We start from the raw sequence: 10,919 nt of genomic DNA, 5'->3' as shown, positions 1-10,919 counted from the left end.
TCACACAACTAGTAAATATTGAGTCTGAGGCCAGATTTGAAAGCAGGTCCTCCTGACTCCAGGGCCAGTGCTCTATCCACTGTGCCACCTAGCTGCCCCTAGCAGAGGAAAATATTAATGACTTCTTCCCAGAAAAGGGGGAGCCCTTATGGTATAAGTCTCTGTGGAAGCCTTTATCTGTGTGTTACTAATAAGGTCCCAGGATTCTTATGAATAGCCATAAAAACCTTAAGATACATTGTTAGGACCTCTGTTGACAGTGATAAACACTATTTGCATCCCTGTACCTAAAGAGGATATTCTGGCTAAAGTTCCAGTTAGGAATAATCAACTACAAATCAAATCAATTCTGAAAGCATTTCACAGACTGTTCTGTGCCCTAATCCCCATCAACATGAAAAAGGATAAGAAGCCTCTATACTTGGACCATATTAACCTTCATAGAAGACATTGACCTGCCAGGACTCTGGATGAAAAGGCTCTAAGATCCAACACTAGAGGGTATTTGATCAATTTGAAATGATTCTTCCTTCTAAATAGAGATTCATGGAACCTCAGGACTTTACAAAAGAAAAGGCTTCTCCCCATTCTATTCTATGAATCACTGACAATGGCATGAGGTTGAAGACTGGGAACAAGTGGTTTCAAAATTAGAAAAAGATTTTGGAGGCATGAGGAGCTCCAGCTCAGAATGATAGAACTGTTGTATATTACAGTTAGACGTGACCTTCTATCTTCATACCCTATAACATCGCCCAGTACCCATGCAGCAGTGTAGTCATTCTGTCTCCACTTGAAGATATGCTCTGAGGGGAAATCTACTACTACCAAGGCAGTCTATCTCAAAGAACTTTGAAACTATGAATGTTTATAAGAACAAAAATAATTATTATTGCATGTTGGAGAGGAAGTCAGTCATGGATTTTTCCAAAGGTCCGGCATACATGAATTATGTAACTGTGAAAGCTGATGGTCAGTAGTTATTTGTAGCAAAACAGAATTAGACAAAAAGATTAGAAGACTGTACACAATTGTATTCTGTTTGAGCTGAATTTTGAGACTGCTAATAATGAGGACACCATCTTTCTTGTTATTTCTGTTTTCTCTTCATGTTTACAGTTTCTTGCCTCTTTTATGTTCAAAACGAATGGAGAAAGGAAATTATTCCCTAGTGACTGAGTTCATCCTTATAGGGCTAACAGACCAGCCCGAAGTCCAACTGGCCCTCTTCTTCCTCTTCCTAGGGATTTATGTAATCACAGTGCTGGGGAACCTGGGAATGATGATATTGATTAGACTCAGTCCTCATCTTCACAACCCCATGTATCATTTCCTCCATAGTTTGTCTTTCATTGATCTCTGTCATCAACTGTCATTACTCCCAAAATGATGGTGAACTTTTTATCAAAGGAAAACACCATCTCCTACCCTGACTGCATGACTCAGTTCTATTTTTTTTGCCTTTTTTACAATTTCTGAATGTCAAATGTTGGCTGTGATGGCATATGATCACTATGTTGCTATATGTCATACCCTTCTTTATAGTCTTGTGATGTCCTATCAGATGTGCTCATCGTTGGTGACTGGGGTGTATGCATTGGGCCTCACTGGGGCCACAGCTCACACAGGCTGCTTGCTTAGAGTGCTCTTCTGTAAAGAAAATGCCATTAATGATTACTTCTGTGATATCCTTCCACTGTTGAAGCTCTCTTGTTCTAGCACCTCTGTCAATGAAGTGGTGGCTCTGGCCTTCAGCACATTTAATATCCTTTTCCCAACCTTGACCATTATTTGCTCTTAGGTTTTTATCATTGCTAGCATTTTAAAAATTCAATCCACTGAAGGCAGATCAAAAGCCTTCAGCACCTGCAGCTCCCATATTGCAGCAGTTGGTATATTCCTTGCGTCCCTTACATTCATGTACCTGCAGCCATCTTCAGTCAGTTCCATGGGGAAAGTGTCCTCTGTCTTTTATACTATCATAGTGCCCATGCTAAACCCCCTCATATATAGTCTGAGAAATAAGGATGTCAAAATTGCTTTGAAGAAAGTTATAAAAAGAACACTGCATTGAAAGGAACAATATCTGAATAATCGGTTTAGCGGAAGTTGGGATTCTGAGGGAGAGGGAAGGAGAGAGAAAGAGTGAGGGGGGAGGGAGAAGGAGAGAGATGGGGAAAGGAGGCAAGGATAGAGAGACTGGTACAAAGCAGACACTCTGTCCTACACATATAATTAATTTGAATCCCAACTCAGACATACATTGGGGACATATGTCAAACCAGAGTAGGCTGAATTTCTCCTCCCACGTTTTCACTCTTCTTACAACTCTGGTTTACATATCAGATGAGTACAACAACTGTGAAATTCCTCCATGGATTGATATGCTCCTTATGCTGAAAGACATGGCTTTCCTAATTTTAAAAAATACCTAGGAAAATGTAATTTTCCTGGATAACCTTCTGTGAGGAAAAGATTGCTGCAGTTAAAAGTTAAATTTGCAAGGTTTCACAACATGAATGATAAAGAAAAGTATTTAAAGAACTGCAATTCCCTCCCACTTGTTTTTCAGTTGAAGAAACTGTATCCCAAAGAGGAGAAGTGACTTGCCCAAAGTCGCAGGGCAAGTCAACAACAACACCAGTTCTTGCACTTAGTCTCTTCACTCTCGGTCTTTTGTCTTCTCCAAAACATCATGTAGTCATCAATACAAAGGAATTAAAAAGTGGAAAACAAAATTACAACCTTAAATGTGAAAGGATATATACAGGAAATATTAAGGACCCATCCTCTAACCCCATAACAATGTATAAAGAAGTTCCTTATTCATATAACCAGCTTTTAAGAAGACCTCATGCAGGCAGAGAGAAACATTTCTGGGAGATGTTACAGCCACACAGTGTTTTTCTTCCTGTGCTGGGAAGAACTGAGGCTATCTCAGGCTCAGAGTCAATAGCAACTATAGAAGCATGAGATATGGTAAAGACTATTGTCTCACTGGCAGTTTTAAAGCTGACCCTATAACAGCTATGGAAAATTGCATATATTCTTAGATTTTTTCAATGTGTCTATTGATTCTTTTGATTTTTCCTTCTTATCTTTTTATTTCTTTTCTTTAATAAAAAATATTCATAACATAGGAGAGTTCTTTGAGAAAGGAAGAGGAATATTTAGAGATGTTTCAGTTGTATAAAAACAAAATATATCAATAAAACTCTATTTAAAAATAAGCATGTGTATGGAATGATGTGTGTGAAGATGTAGCTGAGAGTATTTGGCTGTGGTAGCAACAAGGTGGGGTGGCATATATGTTGAGAAATTAATGATATTGATAGCATTTAAGATAGAAGATGACATACTGGAAATCAGAACATTATGCCCCAGAAGTCTTTGGGCATGCTGCTTAGGTTTTGGGTGCAAGTGGCCTGTGGGCCTGCTGTTGCTGCCTCAGGCCCTGCAGTTTCCTTCCCTTTCACTAGCCAGTATAGGAGTAGTGATAACTAACTTTCCACCAGGGAGAACAGGTATGAGACTATGAAGCATAGTCTCCCTTTTCCTCCTCCTTCTCTCTGTCCAAGTAAAGGAGAAGTTGATTTGAAAGCTTGTTTCATTTTGAAAAATAAATTCTTTAATTGATGTTAGAATGTCTAGATTTCTTTTGCTGTCTAGATAAATCTAATTGATTTAAGTGTTTTTGGCCTTGGTGTTATTATTATTATTATCCATTAGTAGAGAAGAAACTGAGGCCCAGAGATGCAATCATTCATGGGATGTGGAGAAAAGGATTTCTCTCTCCTATCCACTTCCAGTCAGCCATTTCATTTTGAAACAAATTTATTAGAAAAATAGGAGACATACACCTATCAGGGAGCTAAGATACACACACTCTAGTCAGACACAGATAAAAGGAAAGAGTCAGGCAAGGGAAAAGGGGGGCTTTATGGAACAGGACCTCTGGAAGGAAAGAAAAAAGCTTCCTAGGAAATAGCCTTGATAATAGTGAGTTAGGTCACAGAGAGGACTTCCAGGCCTTGAGGTTCAAAAGGTATAAATTGCCTTTGGCACATGTATTCCTTATGCTTGCCCTTCATTGCCATTATCCTTTAGATGCTCTATAAATACGGATATTAGAGAGTTTGGAGGAAGAGTTCAGCCAAGGTTTTAATGAAATTACTAATATCAAAAATTTAAAAGGTGAATTTTCCACTAACAAAAAAGAAATTAAAACAATTATTAGGAGCCATGTTACCCAATTATTTGCCAACAAATCTGACATTCTAAGTGAAATCAACGAAAGTTTGCAAAAATCTAAATTGCCCAGATTGATGAAGAGAAAATAGAATAATTAAAGAGCTCCATCTTAGAAAAGGAAATTAAACAAGCAATCAATTAACACCTTAAAAAAAAATCCTAGGGCCAGATATTTTCACAAGTGAATTCTACCAAACATCTGAAAACTACTTAATTCTAATATTATATTTGGAAAAAAATTCAAGAAAGAGTCCTATCAAATTCCTTTTATGACACAAATATAGTGCTGACACCTAAACTGGAAGAACAAAAACAGAGAAAGAAAACTATAGACCAATTTCCCTAATGAATATTGATATAAAAAAATGCTAGCCAATAGACAACAATAACTCATAAGGATCATACATTATGACCAGATGGAATTTATAAGAGGAATGCCGGGATGATTCAATATTAAAAAAACTATCAGCGCAATCGACCACATTAATAACAAAACCAACAGAAATCATATGATCATCTCAATAGGTGTGGGGAAACTTTTGACAAGATACCACATGCATTCTTATTTAGAAAAAAAACACTGAGAATTCTGGGAAGATGGAACAGTAGGTCAGAAAATTCCAAGTTCTCCAGATTTCCCGTACACATGAGACAAAATAGCACCTAAAGAAGAACACATAAAAATCCACAGGGCCAGATGGATTTACATGCAAACTCTAATGAACATTTAAAGAACAATTAATTCTAATACTATATAGACTATTTGGGAAAATAGGTGAAGAAGGAGTCTTACCAAATTCTTTTTATGATACAAATACGGTGCTGATACCTAAACAAGGAAGAGTCAAAACAGAGAAAGACAATTATAGATCAAATTCTCTACTGAATATAGATGCAATAATTTTAAATAAAATTTTAGCAAATACATTACAACAACTTATCACAAAAATCATACACTATGACCAGTTAGTATTTAGGCCAGGAATGCAGGGCAGGTTCAATATTAGGAAAACTATCAACATAATTGATCATATCAACACCAAAACTAACAGAAACCACACGATCATCTCAATAGTTGCAGAAAAAACTTTCGACAAAATACAACACCCATTCCTTTTAAAAACACTAGAGAACATAGGAATAAATGGAGTCTTCCTTAAAACAATGAATAGCATCTACCTAAAACCTTCAGCAAACTAGAAGCATTTCCAATGAGATGGGAGTGAAACAAGGATGTCCATTATCACCACTGTTGTTCAATATCATACTGGAAACATTAGCTTTAACAATAAGAGAAGAAAAAGAAATTGAAGGTATTGTAAAAGGCAAAGAAGAAACAAAGCTATCACTCTTTGCAGATGACATGATGATATACTTAGAGAATCCTAGACAATCAAGTAAAAACCTACTTGAAATAATAAACAACTTCAGCAAAGTTGCAAGCTATAAAATAAACCCACATAAATCACAGGCATATATATATATATATATATATATATATATATATATATATATATATTACCAACAAAGCCCAACAGCAAGAAATAGAAAGAGAAATTATACTTAAACTTACTGTAGACATTATAAAATATTTAGGAGTCTATCTCCTGAATCAAACCCTGGAACTCTATAAACACAATTACAAAATACTTTTCATACAAATTAAGTCAGATCTAAATGATTGGAAAAAATGTCAGTTGCTCATGGGTAGGCTGAGATAATATAATAAAAGTGACAATTCTACCTAAGCTAATTTATTTATTCAGTGCCAAACCAATAAAACTACTAAAAACTTATTTTGTAGAGTTAGAAATACTAATAACGAGATTCATGTGGAAGAACAAAATGTCCAGAATATCAAGGGAACTAATGAAAAGAAATGCAGGGGAAGGTGGCTTAGCCATTCCAGATCCTAAATTGTATTATATTGTAGCAATCATCCTAACTACTTGGTGCTGGCTAAGAAATAGTGTGGTGGGTCAGAGGAATAGGTTAAGTATACAAGACAGTAGTCAATGACTACAGTAATCTATTATTTGATAAACCCAAAGACCCCAGCTTCTGGGATAAGAACCTATTCTTTGAAAAAACTTGCTGGGAAAACTAAAAAAGAGTATGGCAGAAACTAGGCATTGATCAAAATCTCACACCACATACTAAAATAAAGTCAAAATGAGTTCATGATTAAGATATAAAGGCTGATACTGTAAGCAAACTGGGAGAGCAAGGAATAGTTTACTTAACAGATTTAGGGAAAAAAAGAATTCATGACTAAACAGGAGATAGAGAACATCATGAAAAGCGAAATGGATAACTTTGAGTACATTAAATTGCAAAGCTTTTGCACAAACAAAGCCAATGGAACTAAGATTCAAAGGAAGGCAGAAAATAGGGAAAGAATTTTCACAACCAGTCTCTCTGATAAGGGCCTCACTTCTAAAATATATAGAGAATTGTCATATCTATAAAAATACAAGTCATTCCCCAGTTGATAAATGGTGAAAGGATAAGAACAGGCAGTTCTCAGATGAAGAAATTAAAGCCATCTATAGTCATTTGATAAAATGCTCTAAATTACTACTGGTTAGAGAATGCAATCAAAACCACTCTGAGGTACTGTATCACACATATCAGATTGGCCAACATGACAAAACAAGAAAATAATAAATGTTGGAGAAGATGTGGGAAAATTGGAACATTGATGCATTGTTGGTGAAGTTGTGAAATGTTCCAACCATTTTGGAGAGCAATTTGGAATTATGTCCGAAGAGCTATAAAATTATGCATTCCCTTTGACCCAACAATAGCGCTTCTAGGGCTATATCCCAAAGAGATAATAAAAATGGGAAAAGTGTCCACATGTACAAAAATTTTTATAGCAGCTCTTTTTGTGGTGGCCAAGAATTGGAAATTGAGAGGATGCCCATCAATTGGGGAATGGCTGAACAAGTTGTGTTATATGAATGTAATGGAATACTATTGTGCTATAAGAAATGATGAACAAACTGACTTCAGAAAAACTTACAAAGACTTGCATGGTCTGATGCTGAGTGAAGTGAGCAGAACCAAGAGCACTTTGTACACAATAACAGCCACATTATGTGATGACTAATATTGATAAACTTAACCCTACCCAGCTATACAAGTATCTAGGACATCTCCAAAAGTGTCATGATGGAAAATACTATCCACATCCAAAGAAAGAACTAAGGAGTTTGAATGGATATCGAAGTATACTATTGGCTATTTTTTTCTTCTTTTCAGTTTTGTTTCCTCTTTCTAGTGGTTCCTCATATTTGTTCTAATTCTTACTTACAGCATCACTAATGTAAAAATATGTTTAATAGGAACATATATATATATATATATATCCTCTATCAGAGTGTGCACCATCTTGGGAAGGGGGGTAAGGAGAAAGGGGGAGAAAAATTTTAAACTCAAAAGCATATGGAAGTGATTGTTCATAAATCAAAATAAATTAATAAAAAATAAAGAGAAAAATAAAATATCAAAGATTATTTAGACCTTGTAAAGACACTAAAGTAAGTATTCTTTATATTTCCATTGTCACCAACATTTCATTTTGGGGCCAAAAAGTTTCCAAAAAGACTCATGTTTTGGGAAGCAGCAAGATTTAGTGAAAACATCCATCCCTGAATACTGAAATAGAATACATAGAATCCACCTGGCACTCACCAGTAGTACAGTCATGGTCTCCTTAAAATGGCCATTAGTTTCCTTTTACCTAAAATCAAGATAATAATACTTGCAATATCAACTTTAAATTATTGTCATGGATAGCAAAAGAGATAATCTAGTATGGTCCAATTCCACAAGCATTTGCTAAGCAACTACTCTGAACAAGGTAGCATGCTTAAATAATGTCCATAGAGCAATTTATTTATAATTTATGAACATCATAATACTAAATAAAAGCAAGCTATTGATATTTGGGGGTTGTTACTAAAACAATGAGTTCATAATTTTTAAAAATTTCTAATCTCAGGGCAGCTAGGTTGCACAGTGGATAGAGCACTGGAGTCAGGAGGACCTGAATTGAAATACAGCCTCAGACAAATAGCACTCACCAGCTGTGTGACTCTAGGCAAGTCACTTAACCCCTATTACCTAGCAAACAAATAAACAAAAAATTTCTTATGTCTAGTAAAGTCGTATAAGAAACTTTCCCCAAGTCTTTAGACTAATACATTTGTGTTTAGCCAGGAATAGGAAAGTAAACCCAGATGTATACTTGCATAAGGACACCAAAGTTTTGCTAAGGTACTGACATGCAGGGGTTGTACCCTTCTTTTTGGTAGCAAAATTTACCACTTAGCCTAACTTACATAAATGAAGAGTTAATGGTAACAAATGGTACCTTGGCCACCACAGCTCTGTAGTAGGGCTTACTGAAAGGAACTAAGTTTTCCAAATGCAATCCTTGGACACAAGATCTGTATACTAGGCATTGAGGATCACCAAAAATATTTACAAGTGAAATCAGCAGCTAAGAAAGTACATTCAGAACACTTTTAACCCAGCCCTAAGTTCATCCTCTTTCACAGTGCCCAAGAAACTCTTTTGATGCTAAATCTTTCTTGTCATATTATTTCTTTTCTGGTGTTCATTGAAACCTGGTATTCTACTGAAGACACATTTATGAGGATTCTTTACATGCCTGTATGCACTTTCTTACACACCTTCTTATCCACAGGATCAGAAAGAAAAGTTGCCTGTTCTCTGCTTAACCTTGCCATCTCAAGACCCTCACTCCATCCCTATCAATAGGCAACTACACCATTTAGGTCTCTGTTGCTATCAATATGGACCTCCAGTTCACTTTATCTCTTCTCCACTTAGTTTTGTCATTAATTCATATACTTCTTTTCTTCCCTTTCCAATCCTTTCTGTGAACCCTTAGGCTTGTCAGTTGTCCAACTTCCTCAACTACCATTCAGGCTGCTTCAACAACAAGAAAGAGTGATCATGCTTATAACAACTACCCCAAAATTCCTGACAGAATTCCTCAGCAAAGTACTGGCATCAAGGTCTGAGAAGATGACTATGCACATAGAGGGCAGCAATTAGGAGCCAAAAGGAAACATGACTTCTTCCTAGAAAATGGAGAATCCCTTGTGAGATGAGTCCCAGTGGGAGCTTCTGTCTCTGTGTTACTAATGAGGTCCCAGGAATTTTCTCAGTAACCGTAAAACACTTTAAGTACATCATCAAGAGCTTTGTAGTATGAGTAAGTGTTGTTTCCTTACCTATGGTTGAAGAGGAAACTCCGGAAAATGTCACAATTAGAAATGATCATCTTCAGATCAAATCAACTTACAGAGCATTTCAGAGATGGAATTCTGTGCCCTGATTCCCACCAACACTAAAAGGGATTAGAAACCTCTGTGCCAAGACCATAGAAATTTTCATAGGAGAGATTAACCTTCCAGGACTCTATGGGCGAAGATGATTTAAGAGCCACTGCTAGAGGGTGAGTATTTGACTAATTTGATATTACTCTTCATTCTACCAAAAATATTCATGAAACTCCAGGGATTTGCAAAAGAAAGGATATCTCTATATTCTATTCTAGCCATCACTGACCATGACAGGGGCAGAAAACTGGGTATAGGTGGTTTAAAAGCTAGAAAGAGATTTTTGGAAGTATGAGGAATTCCAGCTCAGAATGAAAGAAATGCAGAATTTGATAGTTGGAAAGGACCTTCCATCTACTTCAAGTAATACCCCACAACTCCACCCAAATACCCACTAAAGCAATGGAAGTTATCTAGCCTCTACTTGAAGAAGGAGAAACCAATTACCTACCAAGGCAGCCCAATTTCCTTTTGGTAAAGGTAATTGTTAGGGATTTTATTCTCTCATCAAGGGTAAATATATTTCTTTGCAACATTCACACTTCCCTTGGTGCTACCCTTTAGGGACAATCTGAGCAAGTCTAATCTCAATCAGAGATAACAGTCTTTAAAATACTTGGAAACAATTATCATGCCCAACTGATTCTTCCCTTGTCCAGGCTAAACTTTCACAAGTTATTCAAATTGTCCTCATATAGTAGGTACTCAATATCATTCATGACCCTCATTTTCCTTTTCTTGATATTCTCCAATTTGTGAATGTCCTTCACCAACTACGGCATAGAGAACTGGACACAATACTCCAGCTGTGCTTTAACCAAGGTAGAGTGTTTTAGGACTATCATTTCCTTATTCCTGCAAACTATACCTCTCTCCATTTAACCCAAGATTACGTTAGGTTTTTTGACTCCACTTCAGATTGTTCATTATATTGAATCTGTAGCCTACTGAATCCCCTGATCTTTGTCAAACAAGCTGACTTTTAAACTTAGAGCCATTTTTAAAAATTTTTGGAACTCATTCCTCTAACTACAGTGGAGGGATTTACATTTATTCCTATTAAATTTTGTCATACTAGATTAAGCCTATTGTCTTAAATGAACATAATACTTTTGGATCATGTATTGGTCAAATTGTGAGTATTTGTCCAAGCTTTGTGTCATATTCAAACGCAAGCCATCAGTGCTTTCATCTAAGTCACTGATCAGTGTGTGATCAACAATGCAAGAGAGAATACTAATCCCTAAAGCACTCTACTGAAGACTACCTTTCAAGTTGGCATTGAATCATTAA

The 10,919-nt window shown here is 36.2% G+C and overlaps 1 pseudogene; it reads left to right on the top strand.

The window, feature by feature from the left end:
• The first annotated feature begins 1,147 nt into the window (after positions 1-1,147).
• On the top strand, positions 1,148-2,074 carry LOC110218075 (olfactory receptor 8G1-like; annotated as a pseudogene).
• Positions 2,075-10,919: the final 8,845 nt, after the last annotated feature.

The sequence above is a fragment of the Phascolarctos cinereus genome, unplaced genomic scaffold (assembly GCF_003287225.1).
Source record: "Phascolarctos cinereus isolate Bilbo 61053 unplaced genomic scaffold, phaCin_HiC Scaffold_726;HRSCAF=1367, whole genome shotgun sequence".
NCBI classification, from domain to species: domain Eukaryota; kingdom Metazoa; phylum Chordata; class Mammalia; order Diprotodontia; family Phascolarctidae; genus Phascolarctos; species Phascolarctos cinereus.
The sequence above is the reverse complement of the archived record's forward strand: the minus strand, read 5'-3'. Positions and strand labels throughout refer to the sequence as shown.